Raw genomic sequence first — 27,596 nt, 5'->3', positions numbered from 1 at the left:
ATAAACTACGACAATGGAAGAGTGGAGGTAACAATTTATTTAGCCAACTAACAAACCTTTACAACTAAGTACAACTAGCTTGGAAATATAGCTAAATCTCAATCATGCATGGAGAATAATTAGCATGGCAATATAAAACAATGAACAGATAAATAATGCAACGATAACATGCATGACATAATGTAATATGACTACTACTAAATACACAAAACAAAATGCAAATCGAAGAAATAATATGGTATAAAACTATTTTAAAGTAATGACAAATAAATGGACACATAAAATGTTGGTTGACAAATTTGCATATAAAAGACTAAGGATAGATATATAATTTTTCTTGAAATAGACATCATAAAGTGAAAGTTTAAATCAAATCACATATAAAATACTTTAAACACAAATTCCTTTAAAAGTTGACAAAGTTTATGATAATTCAAATAACATATATATGGTACGAAAGAATAACAAGGATATATGACAAGACATAATACAAAAATGGATTTATAAAACGTATGCACATGTAAATCTATTGAGAAAAAAATGAGATTAATAATAAGATATATATAAAATTTGAGTTAGTCTAAAAATTATACATGTCCTTATATCAAAACATTTAGAATAATGGACTATACAAACACCAAAACCATATAATGTAAAGATATACTAAAAAATAATAATTTTATAATTAAAAAAATGAAGTTTCCAAAATTATTTCATATATACATAAAGAAAATACTTGATAAATCACAAAGTCAAAGGTGTTTTAAAATAAAAAAAATTATTAAAGTAATAAGTGTATTAATATATATATATATATATATATAAATTTAAAAGTGAGTACATGTAAATTCATATAAAAATGATAATATGTATAGGTTTAATAATGTATGTAAATCAAATATATATTATTATAGGTAAGTATAAAAATAATTTATATGGAACGTATATACAAAACACATTATCATAGCAAAAATATACATTAAAATACATGGGTCTAATAATATATAGATCAAATTAGATAACGATAAAATATATATAATAATAAATTAAAAGATATGTTATGTAAGATTATATAATAAAAGACGAGAATAAATTTAAAAGAAACTATATCGTAAAATAATATAGAATTAATAATATACATAGAATAAAATAATTTTACTATAAAGTATGTATATAAATATGTATAATAGCGTATATAAAAAAATAAAAAAAACATTACAATAGTGGTTTTAAAATGAAATAAAATTATTAAAATATTTTATAAAATAAAAAAAAGGACAAATTATAAAGGAATGAACTATTAAAATAAAAAAGGGGATCTAATTAAAATACAATTAAGATGAAAGGACTAATTTATAAATAAAGTAATCAAAAAGGGGACCAAAGTGCGAAGCACACAAATGCCTAGGGACTCAAACTGGAATTAATCCAGGCCCTAAAACGCTGCGCACAAGCGCGGACTAAAATACAAATGCCCGCAAATTATGGGTAAAATTTAAAAAGAAAAAAATGTGAATATTAACTAATTTGAAAACGGGGCAAAACGGGGAGGACTGACATTGAAAATAAACCCTCAAAGCAAAAACACGCGGGTCATCGGGGCAGCAAACCAGATCGGGTCGGGTCTCTTACCAAACGACGTCGTTTTTGAGCCACTGGAACAGGTTCGAAACGGCGTCGTATTTGGTCCTTTAAAAGGGCTGAAACTGAATCAGTTAGCCGAACCTTAGCCCCCATTTTACTTCCCTTTTGCCTGACCCTAGCACTCCCCCTTAAGTATCGATCTGCGTCTATCAGCAGAGATGAACAGCCTCGGGCTTCAACGAACGACTATTTCGGCTGTGGGATCCCTTCTAAACTCCGATTTCAACAAAGTCGATGGAACCCCTGGCACTTTCGCAAGGTAAGGCTTCGTCTTCCCTTTTTCTTTTATTGCTTTCGAAATAAAATAAAAAAAAATAAAAAAATACAAAGCAAGAGAATAACCAACAAAAAGAAAGCCCGGAGATTTAGATCGGAAAAATCACCTTCCGAAATTGGTTGCTTTTTTGTATTGCCTATTGTGTATTCATGAAATATGCGTTCGTAACCTTTACAAAGACTAAAAGCTTGGCTTTTATAGCGGAAAAGTAATCAAAAGAAAAGAAAAAAAAATACAATCAATTTCCTATTGGCTGCCATTCTCACTGCTGTTTTTTTTGTTTCCTTTCACAGGTACAGGTGCGTGGCGTGTGTACGAGGGCCGAGCTGGCGTACGGAGGCTTGGCATGGTTGCTGGAATGCTGGAGCGTACCGGGGCGGTGGAGGCTGAATGGTTGCGGTGCATCTACTGCTAGGGCTAGGGTTTGTTGAAATTTGGCTCAATTTTCGGGCCGTTTGGGCCTGTTCCAGTTATTGGGCCCTTGTATTTGGGCTATGGGGCATTGAGTCAGATTATGTAATTAGGATTGGGTATTGGGCTGTGGAATATTGTAATGATTTGGACTGTAATAGGACATTAAATTTTTATTTGGGTTTTATACTTATTGTTTTTTGGTTTATTTTTTGTTTTGTTTTGTGTTTGCATGGGCAGGGCCAAAATTGGTCATTACAATGGTCATCTCTGTTAAAAGAATATCCTTTGCAGACAATCACATAGAATCATAAGAAAATTGAGATAGTGTAATCCCAAATATAATAATACTATACTGAGCTTTTTAAGAAAGCACCCATATCAGATGGTAAATATCTCGATAATGTCTCAGAGGAAATCTAAAATAAAGCATTACTTGTATGCACTAGAATCCACGATAACAGAAGCAATATAATCTTCATGTACATTCAACAGAATAATAACCAATAGAAACAGAATACCAACATCATACAAATTTTACCGTCGACCTTCTATCGACATAATGTAATAAAATACCAGAGAAAAATAGAATAATGCTGATCATAACCCACACAGCCCAGCAATGTTTTAGTATATCAGTATTTAAATAACGTTCTCATACGATAAAAAAAATTTCATCTCAAAATATACAATTACACATACCTCTGAGGATAAATGTACACATAGAATGGCCAGAAGAAACCATAGTAACTGCCCGACTATAACCACTGCACTCAACTATCATTTCAATTTAAACATTATTCCACTGTCTAATTCTGTCATCACTGATTTCACATTATCCCATTACTAACAGAAATCAATTCAGAAGAACTTCCAGTTAATACGTTCTTTAGACATCATACCTAAATACTTTCATCTCTTCAAATTCAACTTCTTCTTTAATAGTGAATTGGTATATTACGAATGGCCTTAAACACAATTCAATATCTTTTCTGTTACTACCTTCACTTGTGGGCTCATTCTCTTATCTGATCACAGTACTAATCCTTCAATCACGAAACTTTGTAATTCCACACTTGTAAGCTTATTTAATCCATATAATACGGATTTCATTACAATACTTTACCGATGAGGGGTGAGGGTTGTAAAAAAAAAAAAAGTTTAACTCTCACGTAAACATACATATCACACATACTATTTTGAATGACCAGTTCATTACTAATTCCACATTCTCAAAACATCTAGCAATCATTTACTTATGATCACTTTCATAATTAACACATAGCTCATACGATAAATCAAATCATTAATTCCAAATCAAAATATTCACCAGACAATCATATATCCAACATCACAACTCATATACTCATATAATTACAACATTTATCAATAGTAGAACATCATGCATTCTGATTCATACCTTTATAAGTTTCAACTCATCTCCAACACATTTTCACTCAAACATTTGAGTACCACTTTCTGCACTATCGAAATTAGCTCGGTTGGAAAGCACATCTGTCTAGTCAAAATAATTTTTCATCAGAGTCGGGAGATATCACACTATCTCAGGTTCTATATGGCATGTATAGCTAGACTCACATATGCTACGTTAGTTCTAGAATAGACTAAATCGTAGCTCTGATACCGCTAAATGTAACACCCCTTACCCGTATCCGAAATCGGAACAGAGTTTGAGGCATTACCGGACTTACGTCATAACATTTAAACACATTCGAAACATACAATTTAAAACCTTTATCATTCACAATCATATTTTCCCTTACTAGGCTCATCACAGCCTTAAAACATACTTGAAAGAGGTTCGGGACTAAACCAATAACATTTGAAACCTTTTGGAAACTTAAAAAATTTTCATCTCTGCAGGGGTCACACGCCCATGTACCCTGGCCATGTCACTCATACGGCCAACTGACATGCCCGTGTCCCAGGCTGTGTGGAAACAGGGCATACATACTAACTTGGGTCACACGACCGGCCACACACCTATGTGCCAATTCGTGTGCCTTACACAGCCACAAGACACACCCGTGTGTCTAGGCCGTGTCAAGTCTGTAAGGTATACTGACTTAATTCGAGAAGTTACCTAGGGGACACACGGCCGTGTACCAAGGCTATATGACACACAAGGTAAAATCACACGCCCTTGTGCTCAGCTGTGTTGAATGAAAATAGGCTTGGTTAAAGCCACATTACTCACCCTCCACAAGCATACCTAAATACCACACTTCATGCCATTTCAATACATACATAGGCAATTACAACATGGCAAATTCATATACAAATCAAAACATTATATCACAAACCAAATCACTACTCAAAACTCAATCTTAAACATATCCAAAGCAACATATCATTATCAAAAATTTTATATATCTTCCTTATGTATTATTCTCAATCTTTCATCACCTAAATCATGCTTCTCAAACATATCAATTCATTATCTATACTTCATATTAAAATATGCTAACACAAAAGCATTATAAACATCACATATGTCATTTATCAAACACATACTTTAGGCCAACTTAAATAGCCAATACACACCAACCTTTATAAGCCAAATCACATGGCTAAAATCACAACTAAATATACCATCTTAACACTAGCCTATACATGCCATAAACCAAGCCTCAAAGTGTAAAAATACCGTAATTCAATAATCGGATAGTGTGATACGATCTCCGTTGACTTCCAACCCGAGCAAACATCCGAAACACTACAAAACATAGAAAATAACACAAAGTAAGCTTCACAGCTTAGTAAGTTTGTATATGAGTCTAAAATGATCATAACTTCATATAACAGTTTCCAATTAGATAAATCTTTAACAATTAATGCATCAATCCATGAACTAATTTCAAATTATTCATGTCCTCATTCATAAGTTTTCAACTTCATATAACTCGACAATCATATACGCAAGTTCAAAAATCGTATTATAACATCACGTACACGAAATATCCATATGGCTTGGTCTTGTATACACATATTCACAAACCAAATTCTAAAATATTCATATCATTTGATCATAAAACCGAATACATATTCCATAATCACATATATATACTTCATTTGCATCACACATTATTTGTCATAAATCGTCATGTTACTTACTTACGTTATATTAAATAGATAATAAGTTTATTCATACCTGGCCATTTAGCTAGTTTAATGAATTCAAATACCACATCAGCATGAATTCTTCTAAGCATAAACTTTTAATATTTCACCAGCATAAAGCCTACTTGGCATAAGCCTGAATTATATACAGGCTCAAGGCCTGCTAGACTTAAAGTCTGATTTTATATTTAACGGCAATAAGCCGGCTAGGCATAAAGCCCGATTACATTCACTAGCACAATGCTTGCTAGGTTTAAAGCCCGAATATCGAAATATAAATCTGTTTCGTACACAATTCATATAACAAAAACTTCAGATATTCCATATCGACCATTCGAACTTTCAATGATATAACTTAGTCAAATTAAACTCAAATACAGTATTTCTATTTTTAAACACATTCGACTAGCTCTTTTATGAATCTACAGATTCCAAAACAGCATATTAAACCAAGTTACATTCAATATAAATGATATTTAATTGCTTAAAGACTTACACTTTCTTTCTCGACTTGACTTTGCCCGTTGAACCTTTCGGAATCATTAAGGATACACGGTAATCATATATAGCTCGTACAATGCCATATCCTAGATATGGTCTTACATGTTATCATATATCGATGCCACTATCCCACACAAGGTCTTACATGAAATCGATTAACAATGTCGATGCCCCACACATGGTCTTAAACGTAATCGCAATACAATGCCACTGTCCCACACAGGGTCTTACATGTAATCACATCTCAATAAACTAATGTCATGACATTTGTATCCTATATTATTCCTAAGGTTCGTACGGGGCTTTCGAACGTCGTAACTCTATCGATTTCGGCTCGTAATCATGACCATCCAGCATTCAATTCAATTCAATAATAAATAAGCATTTATAACACAATTAAAGTATGTTTATTAGCATACAAATTTACTTGGCTAAGTTGTAGAGATACCAAAGTTTAGGGGTATTTTGGTAATTTTCCCATTTTCCTTAATTTTCCATCCAATCTTGATCTAAATTAATAATTTTATTCAATGCATTAATCTAGACAGTAAAACACTTCATTTCATGCAATTTGGTCATTTTTGACATTTTTACAAAATTGCCTCTAAAGTTTTACTTTTATTCAATATAGTCCCTGAGCTCAAAACATGCAAATTTACCATTTTTAACCATAATTAAGCTTAGCCAAATGTTCATCATATCAAAACAGCCCATAAATCACTTTATGGCAAAATTATATTTTTGCCCCTGATATTTCAACTTCTTTACAATTTAGTCCCTATATCATAAAAATGCAAATTCATGAAATTGAGTATAATCCTACTATAGCCGAATATCACCAATGTCCCTAGCAGCCCACACATTTTATTTATTCACACTTTTACCACACAATTTATCATATTTCACAATTTAGTCCAAAATTGACATTTTTACTAAAATTTACTTAACAAAACTCATTAATCTAGCATCAAAGATTTATTTTCTATCATTAAACATCAAGATACTAAAACATTCAATAATGGCATCATCCAAATACTTTAACAATTTTGAAATCGGAGGTACGGGCAAGCTAGATTACGAAGCAACGATATCAAAAACGTAAAAATTATTAAAAATCGGGACGAAACAGACTTACATACATGAAGATGAACGGCCGAAAACACCTTTTTCTAATAGCATGCAACTTTTGCGTTTTACGCGATTTAGTCCTTTTTGCTTAATTAACTATCGAAACGATAAAATTTTTCAATGAAACTTTAATACCATCCTATTACCACTCCATAAATATTTATAAAAATATTTATGACTCGGTTTATAGAAACGATGTCCCGATATCTCATTTTCTAAACGCACTTGACCTCAGGGTCATACCACTTGAACTTAATAAATCGCTTATAAAACAAAAATCACAATATCAAAAACATTTTTAAAATCACAATTAACTTGTAAATATTAAATATAATATTTACAAACCTACTCGTCGGATTTGGTGGCACCGAAACCACTGTTCCGATTAACTCTAAAAACGGGCTGTTACACAGGGTACTATCAAATTCGAATGAGGGAATTCGACATACATAAAACAGCCTTCAGAACACATGAAGGGCACTACGAATTCCTCGTAATGCCTTTTAGCCTCACTAATGCCCCTTCTAGTTTTCAAGCCCTTATGAACTTGACCTTCAAGCCATTATTGAGGAAGTGCGTGCTTGTATTTTTTGATGATATATTGTGTACTCGAGCTCTTGGACCGAACATCTGTAGCATTTGAGAAAGGTTCTGTTTCTTTTGAAGGACCAACAATTGTTTGCCAAGAAGACTAAATGTTGTTTTGGCACTACTCAAATCAAGTACTTAGGCCATGTTTTATGTGTTGGAACAGTCTCTATGGACAAATCGAAGGTTGAATGTGTTTCATCATGGCCAATTCCTCAATCAGTCAAAGAATTGAGAAGCTTCCTTGGCCTCTTCGGGTATTATAGGAGGTTTATTAGACATTATGAAGTGCTAGCAAAACCTCTTACAGATTTGTTGAAGCAGAATAGTTGGCAATAGCCTGACCAGGCTACTGTTGCATTCCAATCACTTAAAGATGCCCTTTGCACAGCACCTGTCTTGGTGCTACCAAATTTTCAACTCGAATTCACAGTGGATATTGATGCTTGTGCGATTGGAATTGGAGCCATGTTGTAGTAACAAGGGAGACCAGTAGGATACTTCAGCAAAGCTTTAGGGATTCGACACCAGGCCCTATCAATATATGAAAAAGAAATGTTGCATGTTCTGTTAGCTGTGCGGAAATGGCATGCTTACCTGGTGGGAAGACACTTCAAGATACGTACGGACCATTAGAGTCTACATTTTTTGTCTGATCAAGTGGCAATAACTCCATTTCAGCAACGTTGTTTGGTTAAGATGTTGGGTTACGCTTTTGAGGTTTCCTACAGGAAGGAGATCAACAACAGAGCAGCTGATGCATTGTCTCGACAACCTCAGTTGGACTAAGGTCAACTTTTCAATTTGTCTACAAGTTCTGTCATCTCGAGTCTACTAGCTCAGATGCAACATTCATATAAGTCTGATGCTGATATCAAGAAAATCGTACAAGATGTTCAGCAGCCTGGAACTCAGAACCATAAATATTCGTGAGATGGTCGTTTCTTGCTTAAGAGAGGGAAAATTATTATTGGAAAAGACTTGCAGCTACGACAAGGATTGTTTCAACACTTTCATGCTAGTGCGATGAGGGGACACTCGGGAATGCATGCCACTAAGAAGCGTATAGCTAGCCTAGTATACTGGAAGGGTCTCACTACTGATGTTAAAAAATGTATTCGAGAATGCTTGGTCTGTCAACGGTGCAAAAGTGAAACAGTGGCTTCTCCAAGACTTTTACATCCGTTACCTGTTCCCAACCGAGCCTGGTCCATCATCAGTTTAGACTTTATTGAGGGCCTACCAAATTCGAACAGGAAAAACTCCATTTTAGTAGTGGTTGATCATTTGACTAGGTATGGACATTTTTTGGCTCAATCTCACCCATATACAACTAAAGAAGTAACCTAGGAATATTTAAACAATAAGCTTCATGGTATGCCTAATTCAATCATATCCGACAGGGACAGAATTTTTGTTAGCAATTTCTGGCAAGAGTCGTTTCGACAAGCAGGGATCAAACTTTTGTTTTCCACAGCATACCACCCTCAAACGGATGGCTAAACGGAGGTTTTAAATAGATGTCTTAAGAATTACCTGCGGTGTATGACAGGTGAAACACCTTCATAATGGTTCCAGTGGCTCCCCCTTGCTGAATGGTGGTACAATTCCTCCTTTCACTCCTCTATCCAGCTTACTCCATATGAAGCATTGCATAGGCAACCACCACCCACACATATGCCTTACTTAGCAGGTGCCTCATCGGTGGTAGTGGTACACAAGAGTTTGTAGGCTAGAGAGAGCACTAGGAAGCTATTGCATTTCCACTTAAAAAAAAGGCTAGATCTCGCATGAAACAATTTGCTGACAGACATCGCTCAGAAAGGAGTTTTAACATTGGACATCTAGTGTATTTATGACTGCAGCCTTATCGACAACAAATAGTGCGCAGGGTGTTTAATCAGAAGTTATCTCCCAAGTATTATGGGCCTTTTTCGGTGCTCAAGAAAGTTGGAGAGGTGGCTTACACCTTACAGTTACCTACGGGCTCTCGTATTCACCCTACTTTTCGCATGTAGCAACTGAAGAAACACGTTGGCTCCAGTCCAGCTCAAGTTCATCTCTCTTTGCATGATGATCATGGTGCATGCAGAAAGAACCTGTAAGGATTGTGGACAGAAGAATAGTCACGGGGAAATCAAGCTGTTACAGAGGTTTTAGTGGAGTGGATCGACTCTTTTCCGGAAAATGCTACGTAGGAGTCTCTGACCATGCTTCAAACAAAATTTCCTCATTTCCATCCTTGAGGACAAGGATTTTCTTCTGGGAGGCGGTATTTGTTATGGGTTAAAATATTAGTTAAAGGAGAAGAGTTAAAATTCTGTTAAATAAAGGTTAATTGCAACGGTTAGTCATTAAGGAAAATGGTGAGTTCCAATCTTTAAATTGAATCAGTAAAAAACATGCACATAGTTAGTGATCCGGCGCATTCTACACAACATTAAGTGCCACGTGCCACGTTCTTTCTTTGCTGTTATTTTCTCTTTTAATCATCGGTTGTATGAGGGAATACGGTTACGGAAAAACACTAAGAAAATTATTTTGAACTTTTCTCTTCCTCTGTTCTCTCTTCTATTCTTCTTTCCTTTCTACATTCTATTTCTGTGGAATTTTTGAGTTCTTAACATTTTATTCTCTTTGTTTTTCTTATTCATTGTTGTTTATCATCTTATTATCATTATTATTGTTAATTGATCTTCATGCATTCTTCATGAACGTTTAATAATGATCACACTTGTAATCAACTCTAACTAATGGCTGGATGCTCTTTCAGTTATATTAAAGATTATTTAACTGTCTTTTTCTTTTCCCTTTTTTTAAGATGGATTTGAGCTTGTGCTCTGGCATTTTTCTTCTGATACATGAGTTGTTCAGTTTTGGATGATCTATGTATGTAATTAATTTCTAGGTCTTTGTGGATTTTGGATGCTTATCTTTTAGATCGGTGTTTTCCCCCCTTTTTCTCTTTGGTGTAAATTGTTTTATATTTTATGAGTTTAGATTTTGCTACTAAATTATGTCTAGAACACAAATATCGGCCCTCAATGCAGGTGGCCACTGGTTCTCCATTGAAGCAATTTTTGGAGAAGCATAAAACGTTAAGGACAGCCCTTCTTGTTGTGGTACTCTTTGGTGCTTCTATGGTCATGGGTGATGGTGTGCTCACTCCGGCAATATCAGGTAGATATTTATATGGCTATATAAATTTTAATATTTCAAATTCTTAGGTTATCATCTTTGTGGCTGTGGATTATAAAGTTTTAGTACTTTTTCTTTCTTGGAATTTCCTCTTTATCATATGTAGCATGTGGGACAATAAGCAAATTTTAATATTGCATGTCGTGTTAGGATTTTCACAACTATGTTGATTCATTCAATGTGCCTATTTCTCAATGGGACATAGTTGATCTCCAATGATCTAATTATGGGGACCGATCATCACAAATACTTTCATGAGCATAGCAGTGCAATCCTGATATTGGTCGTTATACCAACACTTGATATTGGTTACAACTGTTTTATCACTGTACTTTGCTTTTTCAAAAGAAATGCCTGAATCAGACCATATCATACTTCACTGTTGCTTATCTCTTATGTTAATCGGATTCAGGTGTGAGTTTCAGATATTTTATGTGGAAAAAAGTACGAGAGTGTCTTATATTTAATCATACGTTTCGTACTGTGCAAGTTCTAAGCGCATGTCGGAACCTGTTATATTGATGAACTATATCTTATTAATTCAGGTTGGCGAAAATGAACCATTTATTTCTGAACTTGTATCTACTCTTGCAACAAACAGTTGCTGATCTAGAAATTAAAAAGGTAGTTCGCTCAAAAGCTTGTCATTTACGTGGCGGGGATCGAAGGATTCTCAATTGCTATGATAAATTAATTATTTATGCCCTTGCATCTGGATTCTTAGGTGGTGGATTAGAGCTATTCTTTCCTTGCAGACTTGATATCTGTGATGTATGCATCCTGTGGTTATAATTCAATGCTTATTGGGATTTTGTGAGGCTTAGAATGAGTCTTCACCTTGCAGACAAATACTAGTGTGGCCAATTCTCTTGGAACATATTTATTATCTCAGATTTCTTTAATATTCCTGGACATGCTCAATGTGTACAGGTAAATTTCATTTGTTCAAATTGCAAAATTGAGCATGGAAATTCTGTAAACTGTCTTTTTGCTAACATGAGTAGTTTATGGTTCTGCAATAAATTTGACAGAATGTACAGTGAGCTTATATCAAGTAGTATTGCAGAAGGTGTACCCTTTGCTTCAAAAACATCCTATGTGAAACTTCTATGGTGAGATCAATTTTTACAGGCATCCTTTTCTTTGTTTGTTTCATCCCATAGTCTCTCATTTATTTATTATGCTTTATGAGGCAGATCTGTTCAGAGGGAGACTCTTAAGCTCATTAAGACATTTTTAGACAAGGCAGAAGATCAACCGAAAATTGGGGAAAAATTTGTGCCCCCAATGATGGATCCAATTCTTGGTGATTATGCTAGGAATTTGCCAGATGCCAGAGAGTCTGAAGTTTTATCACTTTTTGCTACAATAATAAACGAGTATGATAACCATTTAATACAGTATTCCATTTTCAATAATGTAGTTTTCTTTTAATACAAGTATGATAACCAAATATATATTATGAAATTTAATGTAGTTTTGGAGTTTAATGAACATGGTACTCTTAGCCATTTTTTTTTCCAACCTGCTATGTCCTTGTTTAGACATTTTAAGCATGTTCTTGGTCGGAAGATAATTTTGATATATTTTTTCAGGTCTGGGAAAAAGGAAACAACTGAATCAGAGACCAACACCATCGATGGAGCTATCGCGAACCTCACCTTCGATAAGATGGATATGAACGTTCGAGACTTTCCGGTTTGCCACACCCGACAACTCTAAGCAAAATTGTTATCGAAGTGAATGGAAAAGCAAACACGAGTTTCAAGTCAGTCGCTCAGAGATCCATTACGCTAAGCACAAAGTGATGCTGGAGTTGCAGACATGGATATGCATCGAGAACTACTGCAACCGACAAGAATACCGCCACTTAAAAAGAATGATTGAAAGGGAAGCTCAAAGGAAAAGATTTAGATTAAATTCTTTTGGGCGTGTTTCAATCATTGAATATGTGTATATATTGCTACTGCTCCCCGCTCGGCTCAGTTTTACTTTTATTTTAATATTTAAGATAACTTGGATACTAGCTTTTAGATTTTAATTGTGTTATTAATTTATTATTTTAAATTTTAAATTTAAATTCATTAATTTTAATTTTAGTTTTAAAGTTAAAATTTTCATAGAAATAAATAATACTTTTTATTTATCCTTAAAAGTATATAGTTTAAAGTTCAATTTTTAAAAATAAAACATAATGTAATATTTATCATAAAAATAAATATTATTGAATTAAAATAAATTTTTTAAAGGTCATGTCTTTTAATGGCATTTGTGGGAAAAGCGCCGCTAAAGGTCATGTTCTATAGAGACGTTTGTGGGAAAAACGTTGCTAAAGGCCATGTTCTTTAGCGATGTTTGTGAGAAAAGCGCCGCCAAAAGCCATGTTCTTTAGCGGCGTTAGTGGGAAAAGCGTTAGTGGGAAAAGCGCCACTAAAGATCATTTTCTATAACGGCATTTTTCACATAAACGCCACAAAATTTAGCAACTTTTTTTGCGGCGCTTATAAAAACGTCACAAATGTTTTAGTAGCCCTGATAAGCGCCGCTATAGGGCCAAAAAAACGTCGCTGAAAACCTATTTTACTATAGTGGCAGTCGATTAACTTCCATTTTTGCTACTATCTATTAGTGGTCTAGATTGGGTTTGCTCTATTTATTTGTAAATGTTCAAGTTTGCATTCACTATGTTGTTTTGTTACAATCAAGTTACCCTAGACATTGCATCAATCTTGTTTTCCATGATGTATTTGTAAAGGCCCAATTTTGTCAGCACCCTAAACAGAAACCAAGAATAAAAATAAAAATTAAAGTCCAATTACATGCCAGGCCCAATACACTACCCAAACAGTCTAAAGCAAAAAACCCTAACCCAAAAAACCCAACAACCTAAACCTCTTTTCAATAAAATAAAAAACCCTAAAATCCTTGTGCCGCACCTCTCCCCTTTCACACGCACACCGCCCGAGGCACCTTGTCCCGAGGCCTAATGCACCCTTTATGCCGCCGCTTCACCAAAATAGCAAAGGGATTTGCCTCTCCGTCGCCGTTGACCTCCACGCCATCTGCAAAAAAAAGAAAGGAAAAGGAGAAACAGTAGAAAGAACAGTAGCAAACAGTAGATGGCAGAAATAAAAGTAAAAGAAAAATATGTAATTAGCTATAAAAGTCGAAGTCTAGATGTATTGTTTTTACACACGAAAAGGCAATCAAATGCAAAAAACAAAGAAAAGAAATAAAAAAAAAAGATTTCGAAAAAAGGTAGTTCTTTATATTTTTTATTTTTCGTTTAAAAAGACATAATAAGGATACAAAGGAAAAGGTTTTCTTACCTACCGTTCTGCCTTCTGTCACCGTCAGGGACTTTCTCCTTTGGTCTCGAACACCTGAAAACACATTAGGGATCTACCGAGGGTTCGACGAACACGCAAGGTTGAGACTTTCTTTTATTTTTTTTAGTTTTGGCACTAGCCTTTAGATAAGGTTCCCAAGATTTTGTTTTTAAAAAAAGAGGAAAAAAAATGACTAAAAGGGGTTTTTTCGGCCATCGAAGGAGACGATCGTCGTCGTCAATGACCGATGGCCACGGTGGTCTACGACGGCTCAAAGGCCAAACTCAGGAACCACTAAGAGAAAAGAAGAGAGCTCTCAAGTTTTTTTTTTAAAAAATTGAACAAAATGATTTTTTATAAAAAAAAATTTGGCTCTTATAGGCGATGTTAAACGACGTCATTTAGGGTTGGCTTCAATAACTCCAAAACAGCACAGTTTTGGCCTTCAACCCAATCGCCCAACCGAAAATGGCTAGGATCCGCGTGTTTTCACGACAAATAGGTTATTTGTGGTCCCAACCCTTCTGCCTTTTATTTATTTTTCAATCCAGTCCTATCTATTTTTATATATTTAAAAATTTTACCATATAATTTCATTTTTGTTTTATTTTGGTCCTTTTGAGAAACGGTGCACATAAGGACAAGGGATATTTTCCTATTCGGTCCCTGTCCTTTTTAGTGCATTACACATTAATCCTTATTAGTCTATTTTCTATTATTTACAATTTATGCCCCTAATTTCATTTAGATTTCAATTAAATCCTCTGTTTATTTAATTTCAACTTCTTTACAAGTTGTTTATTTATTTATTCATTTATTTATTTATTACTTTTTTTTACCCTTAAAACTAGATTGATTACTCTTTTATTTAGCATTTTTATCATTGTCATTTTTTTTATTCTTGTTATTTTATTATTTCTTTTATTATTTTTGATATTTTCATGTCACATTTGTTTATCTTTTTAATCATGCATTTTCCATTTTTATTTTTACTTTAAGTTACCTTATTTATTTTTTATTATTATGATTTGATTATTAATATTATTATTACTATAATTACATTAGTATTATCATAGCATTCCCTTATTTATTTATTATATATCATTCAAATATTCTACTCATGTAGCCATTTTATATTATTTCATTATCACTACATCATGCATTATGTTTAAATGTAATTGGTCGTTTTATACTATACCCCAAATAAGATAAATATACATTATTTTAAATGTTACATTCATTATTATTTAATGAAGGAAATTTTGAAATTAAGGCAATATCTCGTATTTGGAGCTTCGAGAAATCGTGTCCTAACTTACGGGGTTCGACTTTTTCCTTGAACCTAAGTAACTGGGCATCTCTTTTAAAATTAAAACACATGAGATTTAAATAGTAATTAAATAAATAACAAGCTTATTTTGGAGGATTTGAGATGTCGTGTCCTAACTTACGGGATATGCCATTTTGGTTACTTCGAGATAAAAGGGCCTTTTACACACTTTTTGAATTATTCAAGTGATTTTAATTAAAAATAACATTATTCCAAAGTGGGATCATGTTTTTAAATTCTCTTCCAACTTTCAATTCTTGGCACTAAGTAATCAACTAGGTACCAGTTTTGAGCATCACGAGGGTGCTAATCCTTCCTCGTGCATAACTGACTCCAAAACCTTTTTTTTTTTAAGGTTTGTAGACCAAAAATTATTGTTTTAGTAATCAAACCTTTTATTAGAACAATTAAATTACGAGGTGATCCGATCACATCTCATAAAAAAAAGATTGTTGGCGACTCCCATTTTCTTTTTTTTTTAAATAAAAAGTCGATTCTCAAAATAGGTTTCAACAGCTTGGTGACTCCGCTAAGGATAAAATAAGAGAGTCAAGCCACCAGTTTATTACTTTTGGTCATTTTATCGAAAATTGATAAATTTACGATCCCTTCATTGCATTTCATCCTTCATGTTTTGTCTTTGATCTCTCGGGTTATATAGCGATCTAGTATATCTGTTTTATTGGTTTGGAAGTCTCTTGGTATGTTTCCGCATATTGCATTGCATAATCGTTCAATTTTGCCATTCTTAAGTGGGAGTGAGAAGCTATTCCTTCGTAAGCTTTTCACCTCTATATAGGATAGTGGATCACTTTCGGGATACATTTATACCTATGAAAATCTTCGTATAGCCATAGAGAAATGCATTCCCCTGAACCGAACTCAGTCCGTATAAGCCTATAATGGGTGAGAACTGAGGAATCTGTTTGTCCAGGTACCCTTACTTTAGAACCGAACCACATATAATGAGCCTTAAGAGCCTACCCTAGGCAGAACCATATCGAACCTCTGGTGGTCACCCGATTAGGTGTTCTATTTATTATTTCTTGCTTTCAATTCTAGATTTGTATGAAATGTACTAACTTGTTTTGTTTTGGTTTGGTTGTGATTGCATTGCATTTTCATCATAGAAAAAGGGTGTTGATTTACGTTCAGTTGCTAAATAGAGAGCTTGTCATGGAAAAAGGATTTCTTGATAAAGTTGAAGACAATGTGGCCGTTTAGATATGTTCTGAGAAGACACAACAAGATAGGAGTGACAGCCTGATCAAGGGTACGCATTAGAATTATGAGATTTCACTTGCATCAGTGTGACTCAAAATAACCTTCAAGAGTTGGAAGAAATATGGGACCAATAGGATGACGAAACCAAATAGTTATTCTACCAAGACTATGATGATTTGCCTTATTTACTCGATGTCAAAGTAGATAATCACTTATTCCGAGCTCTTGCCCAGTATTGGAATCCCGCCTATAGCTATTTTATTTTTGGGAAGATAGATTTTGTGCCCACCATAGAAGTGTACACAACTCTGCTCCGTTGCCTGAGAATCCAAACCAACAAAGCTTATTCTAAAGCCGCCAATGTTTCGACTTTCTTAAAGAAGCTAATAAGTATTACGGGGATGAGTGAGCAATATGTCGCAGCCGGGATTAAACAAAAAGGAGATAGTAAATGCATCCTTAGGAAAAGTGTACGGGATTTGATCTTGGCACATTCAGATACGAAGAATAGAGTCGACATCTTCTCCTTAAGTATTTACAAGTTGGTCATCTTTCCCAAAGTACTAGGGCACATAGATGAGGCAATTTCAGATTTATTTGATCTACTTGACAAAAGGGTCACACCCGTCCCGATAATTTTGGCCGAAACTTTTAGATCTTTAAGTACATACCAAAGAGCCGGTGAAGGAAGGTTTATCGGATGTACGCAACTCTTCTTAGCATGGTTTTATAGCCACTTTTAGAAGGTAGAAAATGTTTCATATCGAGTATTCTCTGAGAACTACTCTCTGTTGAAAGAATTAATGGCTACCCAAGACGAGACAACATTTCGGAGGAAAAGTGGATGACAATTCTCTAGAGGCTCCAAGGTGAAGATGTCGAATAGAGAGCCTCTTGGATGATTTCTGATGAGATTTTGACTGGGCTCATCTACTCGGGATATGGGGAGCTATTGGATATGCCTCTTTACTTGTATTGAGGTAGTATAGGTCGAGGCAGTTTATACCAGCAACACAAAGGTTGGCTCAGTATGAGTTTGCGTACAAGGGTGATAATTACAAGAAGAAAGTTCGTGAAATATCAAACACTTGGAACCAAACCCACAGAATAAAAAGATTTTCCGCAAATCCCATGACGACCCCCAAATATGATTGGTGGTGGAGTAAAAGAGTCAATGACAATGTCCCTGTGTTAAGTCAAGAAAAAACTCAGCCAATAGAAAAGCACTTACAAGTAATCCCATCTGAGTTGGAAATCATAAAGCAAGACTTTGAAATGAGGAGTTCGGAGTTGGGGAAAAAGATGGAACAGCTAGAAGAGTAGGTGCAACTAGGATTAGACGTCGAAGTCTATAAGATAAAAGCCGAGAAAATGAAAAAATGAAAGAACAAGGCTGAGAAAGACTTGGACAGTCTAAAAACAGATTATAAGAAGTTGCGTTATCAATAAGGACTGCCAGGTTGGGTAAAACATCGAAACAATTGTGACAAAAGATCAAAGAAGAAAAGATTATAGCTGATCAGTGGGAAAAGAAATTCCAAGATGCTCGGGTTTGAGAAGATGTTTTAAAAAGAAATTTGATAGAAAGGCAGAATGAAAAGGTTGGGATAAGAGCTCGAGTAGTAACATTAAAAAGGTCACTCTATCAATATTGTAGTCGCAACTCTGCAATCGAGTTTGAAAAGAAGCCTAAATAAGATTGAAGAGTTGAAGGGAAAGATAGAAAAGCTCGAGACCGTACTGTAAAATTGTGAACTTTGAGTCAAGCTTCTTGAAACAGACAATGAACACTGGAAAGAGCAATTCCAACGCTCTCAAGGTCATATTAGGGATAAAGATCACATCATGGGTGAAGCTGTGACTCAAGTACGGGAAGTAGCCGAGCATTTTCAAACCCTAGCGGTTCAAGCCAACATGTTAAGCATGAGATATGAGTCAGAATCAGATCGAGGCCGAGAACTAGCTTGGCTTCTTAGGAAAGTCAAGGCTTTGAGTATTAGGGCAAGGTCGTATATGTAAAATATATGTTTTATGTAAAGAGATTTGTTTTCTAGTAAAGTTGTTTTAATAAAATTGAATTAGAATCAATGCCTTTTTTTGCATTCATTTCATATATCGGCATTACATTTCATCATACGCATTAAATTTCATAAAAAACCCTAATTAATCAAAATTATGACAGTTTCCTTGAAACCAGCAAAAATCTGCCAACTGAATATCGTTATGGTACCTGCGGTAAAACCAAGGCAATGGATCAAAGATTAGAGAGATTAGAACAAATCCAGAAGGACATACAAGATTAATTGCAAGTGCAGCTACAAAAATAATTAACTAAAGTACAACAAGACATGAGGGATCAAATACAAGAGTCCCAACGAAGCATGATAAGCCAGTTAACCCAATTGTTGGTCAGGGGAATTGAAAAAGGGAAAAGTACAGTGCTTAACTCGGGGATGATAATGATAACCCTACATACCCCCAAGCTTTATGCCAATAAACGTCCAAGCCTAACCTAATACATATTCACGAAAGGTGCCCGTTACTATAAGACCTCAACAATACCAGGTAGGCACTTCAGCACTGGTGAATTACCTAACACATTCAGGTTCTAATCCCGGGGATAATCCGACCAACCCCGTCATTCAAGGTTTGGACAACATGGCTAAAATGGATAGAGCAAGAGTTGAATTACTGAAACAACTAGAAGAATGGTGTAAGTGGTTGGAGGAGAAATTCAGAGCTATAGAGAATGCTGACTATCTTTGCAGGGTTGATGTTAAAGATTTTAGGTTAGTCCCAAATCTAGTACTCCCACCAAAATTCAAAACTCTAGAATTCGAAAAATATAATGGGACTAGTTGTCCTGAAACCCATATCACAATGTTCTGTCGAAGGATGTATGTCAATAAAGACCAATTATTAATCTACTGCTTCCAAGTAGTCTAATCGGGTCAACTGCAAAGTGGTACAACCAGCTAAGCCGTGCTAAAATCAGTTCATGGAAAGACTTGGCACAGGCTTTCATGAAACAATATAGCCATGTGACTGACATGACACCTGACAGTATTACGCTGCAAAACATGGAAAAGAAGCCAAATGAAAGTTTCAGACAGTATGCTCGGAAATAGAGGAAGGTGGCAACGCAAGTCCAACCACCTTTTCTAGAGAAAGCAACGACAATACTTCTCATAAATACTCTAAAAGTCTCGTTCATTAACCATATGTTGGGAAGCACTACCAATAGCTTTTCAGATATAGTAATGTCTGATGAGATGATTGAAAATGCAGTAAGGAGTGGGAAAATCGACACGGGGGAAAATGCCAAAAGATCAGCATCTGGAAAGAAAGAAAATGAAGTGAATAACTCGAATGTGTATAATAAAGGTTATTCAAAATTGATTACTATAGGCCAACCAAGAACAGTAACAACTAGCCATCAAAGCCCTTCGAGGCAAGAATCTAATGTAAGGCCAAACATAGAAAAAATTCCAATTCACACCTATTCTGATGATATATAGGGAGTTATATCAGAATTTGTTTAATGCACATGTGGTTTCCCCGTTTTACTTAAAACCATGCAACCTCTATTCCTAAAATGGTATGATGTGAATGCTCAATACGAGTGCCATGATTGAAAGGTTCATCAAGATAAGGATCGTAAGGTTCGATGATCCGTCAAGACCTAATGTGGCAGGAAATCTATTACCCAGTCATTCAGATCAAGGAGTAAATGTGATACTTGAGAGTGGAGGAAAGATGACCAAAACCAATGTGACAGAAGTAAAAACCCCACTAAAATGGGTTTGGCAAAAGATGATAAACATAGGATTAATTGTTTAAAATTTGGATAAGGTACCTAAAGGGGTGGGGAGCTACTGTGTGTTCTACGCTGAAGAAGGTCATGAGATCCAAGAGTACACTGAATTCAAAGCTTTGATGCAAAGCCTGATGGATAACAAGGAGTTGGAATTCTTTAAAGATGTCAAAAGCTCAGAAGGAAGAGACATTTGTGCCTCAGAGGAAGAATTGACGGAGAAAGTCTACAAGGTCAACCACCCAATAGTAATTATTTCACGACCAAATGCAATAAAGTGGGAGCACAAGTTGCGCCGAGAGTCATAATTCAAAAACTCATGGCTTTTTTCTACAATGACAGCAACAGGGTTCTATAGAATTATGACTGCAACATAATAATCTTGGGAGAGAAAAACTCGGTTAGCACTTTAGAAGAGGGTCAGGATATGGGTTTCTACACGTGCAGTGGGGGCGCTATGACCTTGAAAATGCAAGAACGGAGCCCGTTCAAGGAAAAACCCTGGCTTTTGAACATAAGAAAGAAAAAACGGCTAGATTTGAATCACCAGTTAACGAGCCAGTAACTGAAAATGAGGCTAAAGAATTCCTGAAATTCTTAAAGTATAGCGATTATAGTATTGTAGAATAGCTACACAAACAACCAGCTTGCATATCAGTATTAGCCTTACTCTTGAGCTCAAAGACACATCGTAGCGCGTTGATGAAGGTGTTGAATAAAACTTATGTTAGTGATGATATCTCTATGTACAAGTTAGACCGTCTGGTTAATAATATAAGTGCCGACAATTTCATCTCTTTCAATGATGATGAAATACTGCCAAGGGGCATGGGATCCATGAAGGCTCTACATGTCATCACCTATTGCAAATGATATACATTGCTAAGGTGTTAATCGCAATGGATTTGCACTGAACGTCTTGCCTATATCCACACTGACTAGATTGCTAGTAGATAGCTCTCATATAAAGACGTGCCAAAACATAATGAGAGCATTCGATGGTATAGAAAGAAGGGTGATGGGAAGGATTGAGATGCCTCTTTTAATTGGTTCAAACACATATGAGGTAAACTTCTTGGTGATAGATATCAAGCCCTCTTATAATTACTTTTTGGGGAAGCCTTGGATTCACTTAGTTAGGGCAGTACTGTCATCACTACACCAAAAGCTGAAGTTGGTAACAGAGGGTCGACTGGTGATGATAAACGCTGAAGAAGATATCATTACATCCGTAACCAGTGACGCACCATACATAGAGCGGAAGATGAGGCAATAGAATGTTCCTTTCGATCACTGAAATTTGTTAATGCAACTTTCATTGTCGAAGGAAACAAGATCCTAATACCAAGAATATCCAAAACCACGAAGATGGGCCTATAGTTGACGGTTGGAAAAGGAGCCTTAACTGGAAAAGGACTCAGGAAGTACCTCCAAGGGAAAGTCGAGGCACCAATGCTGATGGACAAACGAGACTATTTTGGCTTAAGATACAAGCTAGATACGAGACAAAAGAAGAGGGAGTTGGAGAAGAAAGAAGAAAGAAGAAGAGCACGACTGAATGGTGGAGAGGTCAAGTGGAAACCAATTACCTTTCCCCATATATCCAAAAAATTCGTGTTAGGAGGAACCACTTACCCTGAACAGAAGATGTTGAAAAAATAAACTGCAGAAGAAATATTGGGAAATTTGAGCATCAATGTCATATCCGAAGAAGGGAATTGGGGAAGAGATTTGCCTTAACATACCGGGAAGTGTTCTGAACAATTAGACTACGAAAGAGATTTTTATAATTTTTAGAACAAATTCATATTAATGTTCAAAACACACTTATTGCTCAAAGGCTGGGAGCAATAAGAATCCTTTTGTGAAAAATGCATAAGTCCACTATTTTTATTTCAATAAAATGCATCTTTGTGTCTTATTTTGACAAATATTCTTTTATTTTTTCTATTTAATTCATACCCATATCACACAAATGATTATTCTTAGATTCATTTGTTCTTTAGGTCTTCCTTCGTTCATATAACATGTCTCTAGATATAAATGATATGAGCGACACTGCTACTAGCTTAGAATCTCCTTTTGAGTAAGATATGTGTCTAGAGGAACCTCAGGACTTTGAAAATGATCGAGATTGTAACTTATCTCCTGATTTGTTAAGGATGGTAGAACAAAAAGAAAAATAGATTCCACCTCATAAAGAATCAGTAGAAATTGTGAGCTTAGGAGACGAACAAGAAAAGAAAGAGGTAAATATCGGAGCTTGCATCACTGCAGAGATAAGGTGAGACCCAATTGGGTTACTCCAAGAATTCAAATATGTCTTCACATGATTGTATTAAGACATGTCTGGTTTAAGTACTGATATAGTAGTACATCGGTTTCCTATAAAGGAAGAATACAAGCCGGTTTAACAAAAACTTCGAAAGATGAGGCCCGACATTTAGCTGAAAATTAAAAAAGATGTCAAGAAGCAATTCGACGCTGGTTTCCTACAAGTGGTTAAATACTCAGAATGGGTAGTCAATATTGTCCCCATCCCTAAAAAAGATGGGAATGTGTGAATCTGTGTAGACTACAGGGATTTAAACAAGGCCAGCCCAAAATACAATTTCCCATTGCCTCAATCTGACATCTTAGTGGACAATATAGCAGGTTACTCACTATTCTTCTTCATGGATGGTTTCTCCGGATACAACCAGATTAAGATGCATCCTGAAGATACAGAAAAGACGACATTTGTAACCATGTGGGGAACATTTTACTACAAAGCGATGCCATTCAAACTGAAAAATACAGGAGCGACGTAACAAAGAGCCATGGTAACCCTGTTTCATGATATGATGCATAAGGAAATCAAAATTTATGTTGATGATATGATCGCAAAGTCCTGAATAGAAGAAGAGCATATACAAGTCCTGAGGAAATTATTTTTGAGGTTGAGAAAATTCCAGTTAAAGCTCAATCCAGCAAAATATACCTTTGGTTCTAGGTCGGGAAAATTGTTAGGTTTCATTGTCTACACAAATGGAATAGAGATCGACCCAGATAAAGTCAAGGCTATACAGGAGTTGCCTCCGTCGTGCATTCAAAAAGATGTTCGAGGTTTCTTAGGGAGATTAAGTTACATCACCCGGTTCATTTCACAACTAATTAAGAAATATGACCCTATATTCCGTCTCTTTAAGAAAAATAATCCAGGTGTATGGCACGAGGAGTGCCAGAAAACTTTTGACAAGTCAAACATTACCTGTCTAATGCTCCAGTACTGATGCCACCTAGTCTAGATAAGCCATTGATATTGTACTTGACAGTATTTGGGAATTCTATGGGATGCATGCTGGGCCAACATGATGAGTCAGGAAGGAAAGAAAGAAAGATATACTACCTTACTAAGAAGTTCATTGAATGTGAGAAAAGATACTCACCAATTGAGAAGTTGTGTTACTCCTTAATTTGGACAACCCGAAGATTGAGACAGTGCATGTTGTACCACACAACTTGGCTCATCTAAAAAATGGATCCTCTAAAGTACATGATAGAGTCAACTGCTCTGAATGGAAGGGTGGCCCTTTGGAAAATTCTGTTTTCTGAATTTGATATAGTCTATGTAGACCAATGTCGAAACCTTTTTTTATTTTAAAAAACAATGGGGACGACTTTTGAAAACAAAAATGTGGAGTCGCCACCAAACTCTTGATTTAGGTGTGATTGGGTCACCTACTAAAACATTTTATTCTATGAAAAATAAATTTGGTTCATGTAAAATAACGACGGGTTCGGGAGTCGGTTACGCATGAGGAAGGGTTAGCACCCTCATTACGCCCAAAAATTGGTACCAAATTGATTTGATGCTGTCCTTATATTAAAAGGTTTTTCTTTAAAGAAAAGATTTTTCAAAGTATGATTCTTTTTAAAATGCGTGGATAGTTCAAATTAGTGGTCAAAAATCTCTCGTTTCAAAGATACGCAGTATCATACCCAGTACGATTGGATACGATCCTTTATACCTTTAAATACAATTGATTTTTGACTTTTGAAAATTCGTACACTAAAATTATAAAAAGGTTATCCAAATATTTAGTTCACCGAAAAATCATACCCAGCACGATTGAGCACAATTTTCCGAATTCCCCAAATATTGGATATTGCCTTATTTCAGAATTTTTGAATGATAAAGAAAATTGGAAATTTGCTCAAAACGCGTTTATCCATTTTAAAATGTAATGCTTAATGAATTGTATCAAAACGTTTGCATGGGGAAGAATTTATGAACATGAAATATAAGTCACAACGAGTCACAATTAACAAATCCACAATTATGTATAGCTATTCTAAGTAAAAGGTGATAAATTCTTAATCATGGATGATGAACAATCAATGAAAATGATATACAAAAATAATTCACATGACATAATATAAAACTATCCATAAAATATGTACAAAATGCAATGGAATTAGAACTTAGTATATTATAGGACATTTTAAAATTGATTAATTAATTAACATATACTATAAGTTGACCAACTTGTATATATAAAAAACTAGAGATTTATTTAAAATAATATCATAGAATAAAACATTTGAATCGAATAATATGCAAAATACTTTAAACACAATTTCATTTAGAGATTTACAATGTGCATGATAACTTAAATAATATATAGAATATAAAAGACAAATAAAACACATGATAAGATATAATGTTCATAGCAAATTTATAAAACACGTATATATAAATACATTTGGAATTGATTATTTGTAAAAGATAGCATGAAATTAACAATGTATAAAAAAAATAAGTAAATATATAAATTATATATGTAACTAATTTTTAAAAAAAATCTAATCATACACATAAAAAAATAAAACTATATTTACAAAATACATAAATTTGGTGATGTATATTCCTAAAACTATATTTATAAAGAGAGATTTAAAGCAAATAATATATAACATAATTTTACATGTAACAAATTAATTTGGATTGATGGTACATACAAATAACACATACATGAGAATAATAAAATATGAAAATATATACAATAAGTAAATTGTACAATTTAAAATGTGGTCCTTAAAAAGAAATATATTATACACATAAATAACTTGAAAAGAAAATATATACATAAAAAATATTTACATAAAGTTATATGAACATAAAAACATGTACTATAGTAATAATAAATTTAATATGGGCTATACACATGTGAAGACACCTTTAGAAATAGTTATATATTTAAACAATCTTGGAGTTAGAATATGAATTAAAATTAACTTAACTTTACCATAAGATATACATATGAAGAAATTTTAGAAATAGTTGAATGTTAAAATAACATAAAAAAATATGAATTTAAAATTAACTTAATTTTATTATATATTATACCTTTACTAAAACTAAAAAACAATTAAATACAAATTTATTAGAAAGCTATATATATAATAAGAACAACAACGCTTTAATAACATATGTAGATTAAACATAAATACTAAATATACTTAATAAACATTTAAATATATGGATGAATCCAAGAGAAACTACAAAATATCATGAAACTAATAGCATACACAAACTAAAATGAATTATATTACAAATAATACACTAATTACTAAAATAATAGAATAAAAATAGAAAAGATTACAAAATTCGCTATCAAAACAACACAAAATATCACAACCAATGATTAAGCATGTAAAAAATGTATGTGCAGTAAAATAAAAAATAAGACTTAATTGAAACAAAATTGAAACAAGAGAAACAATTTACAAATGAAATAATTGAAAAAAAAGGATCAATGTGCCATGCGCACAAACATGCAGGGACCGAAATCGATAATATCCCGCACCCATAATATTGCACTGAACCGCGGATCAAAGTAAAAAAATGCACAAATTAGAAGGTCAAATTAAAAAAATAAATAAATAAACAAGATGCGATTGAAAGCTCCGCGCGAAGGGAAGGACCTAACCCGCAAATTGACCACTTAAAAGGGCAAGGCGCGGGTCCGGGTATTCCAACAGGTTGGTACGCGGATCCTTAAAGAATTTAAAACCCCTTTTTTCATCCCTTTTTTTCCCAAAGGCTGCCAACCTTCCAAACAAAGAACCACAGCCCCAAAATTAAAACTGCTAGGGTTCTTAACATCTACCAAATTCACCATTTTGTTTGGCAATCGATAGTATACCACCATGAATAGATCCATGCCTCGTCCATGAAAATGTGGTAAGATACTTTCCCTTTTTCTTTTTCTTTCGCAAAACGTTTGAATCCACTATTTTTTTTTTAAAAAAAATAGAACAAAATTTAAAAAATGAACGCGAATTCAACGATGTTCGACCCTCGCCCATATCCATATATGAGATGTAGGCTTTCATTGGTGTCGATTCAGGTACTTTCTCTTTGTATTTCTATACCAAAATTATATGCTAATTAAAAAACGAAAGAAGAAAATGTTTGGGAAATCACCTCTTGGTAATTTTTCTTGCTTTTTGGTATTTAATATGCGTGCGTACTTTTGCTTGTGCGTAAAAAAAAACGTAATCCCTTTGCAGGTACAATCATCAGCTTTTATAGCCAAATTTATAGAGTAAAAGTAAAAAAATAAAATACATTTTATTTGCTGTCATCTGTTGTATTCTGTTAGCATTTCTTCTCGTGTGTTCTTTTCCAGGGACGACCATACGGAGGAGATGACCCCGGGTGACATGGAGGCCGAGCGCGAGGGTCTCTCGTTTGAAGCTGACCCTGTGGTTTATTCCAGAATATTCTAGCATTCTTTAGCTGCTAACATTATTTTTGGATATATTGGTCCTGGGGTAATGGGTTATTTGGGCTAATTTTTATTGGGTTTGGGGATTTGGGAATTTGAGTATCTGTTCAATTGGGTCAGACTTTATGTAACTGGGTTAAGTTTATATTAAGGGATTTTGGGTTTAAGTTATTTTTGGGCCAAATATTTGTAACTGGACACTGGACTTATTTATTTGACTTATTTTAATATTTTAAAA

At 34.4% G+C, this 27,596-nt stretch overlaps 2 long non-coding RNA genes across 2 annotated transcripts; both read left to right on the top strand.

Annotated features, from left to right (window-relative positions):
• The first annotated feature begins 11,593 nt into the window (after window positions 1–11,593).
• Window positions 11,594–12,929, top strand: LOC108466803 (uncharacterized). The gene is made up of 4 exons (XR_001868702.2): window positions 11,594–11,818; window positions 11,920–12,000; window positions 12,085–12,267; window positions 12,484–12,929. It is a non-coding gene; the product is annotated as an uncharacterized LOC108466803 (long non-coding RNA).
• Window positions 12,930–26,662: 13,733 nt separating this feature from the next.
• On the top strand, window positions 26,663–27,596 carry LOC128283142 (uncharacterized). Its single transcript, XR_008273488.1, has 2 exons — window positions 26,663–26,811; window positions 27,260–27,596. It is a non-coding gene; the product is annotated as an uncharacterized LOC128283142 (long non-coding RNA).

This window comes from Gossypium arboreum, chromosome 2, assembly GCF_025698485.1.
Source record: "Gossypium arboreum isolate Shixiya-1 chromosome 2, ASM2569848v2, whole genome shotgun sequence".
Lineage (NCBI taxonomy): Eukaryota > Viridiplantae > Streptophyta > Magnoliopsida > Malvales > Malvaceae > Gossypium > Gossypium arboreum.
This window is presented reverse-complemented; position numbering and strand designations above follow the sequence as displayed.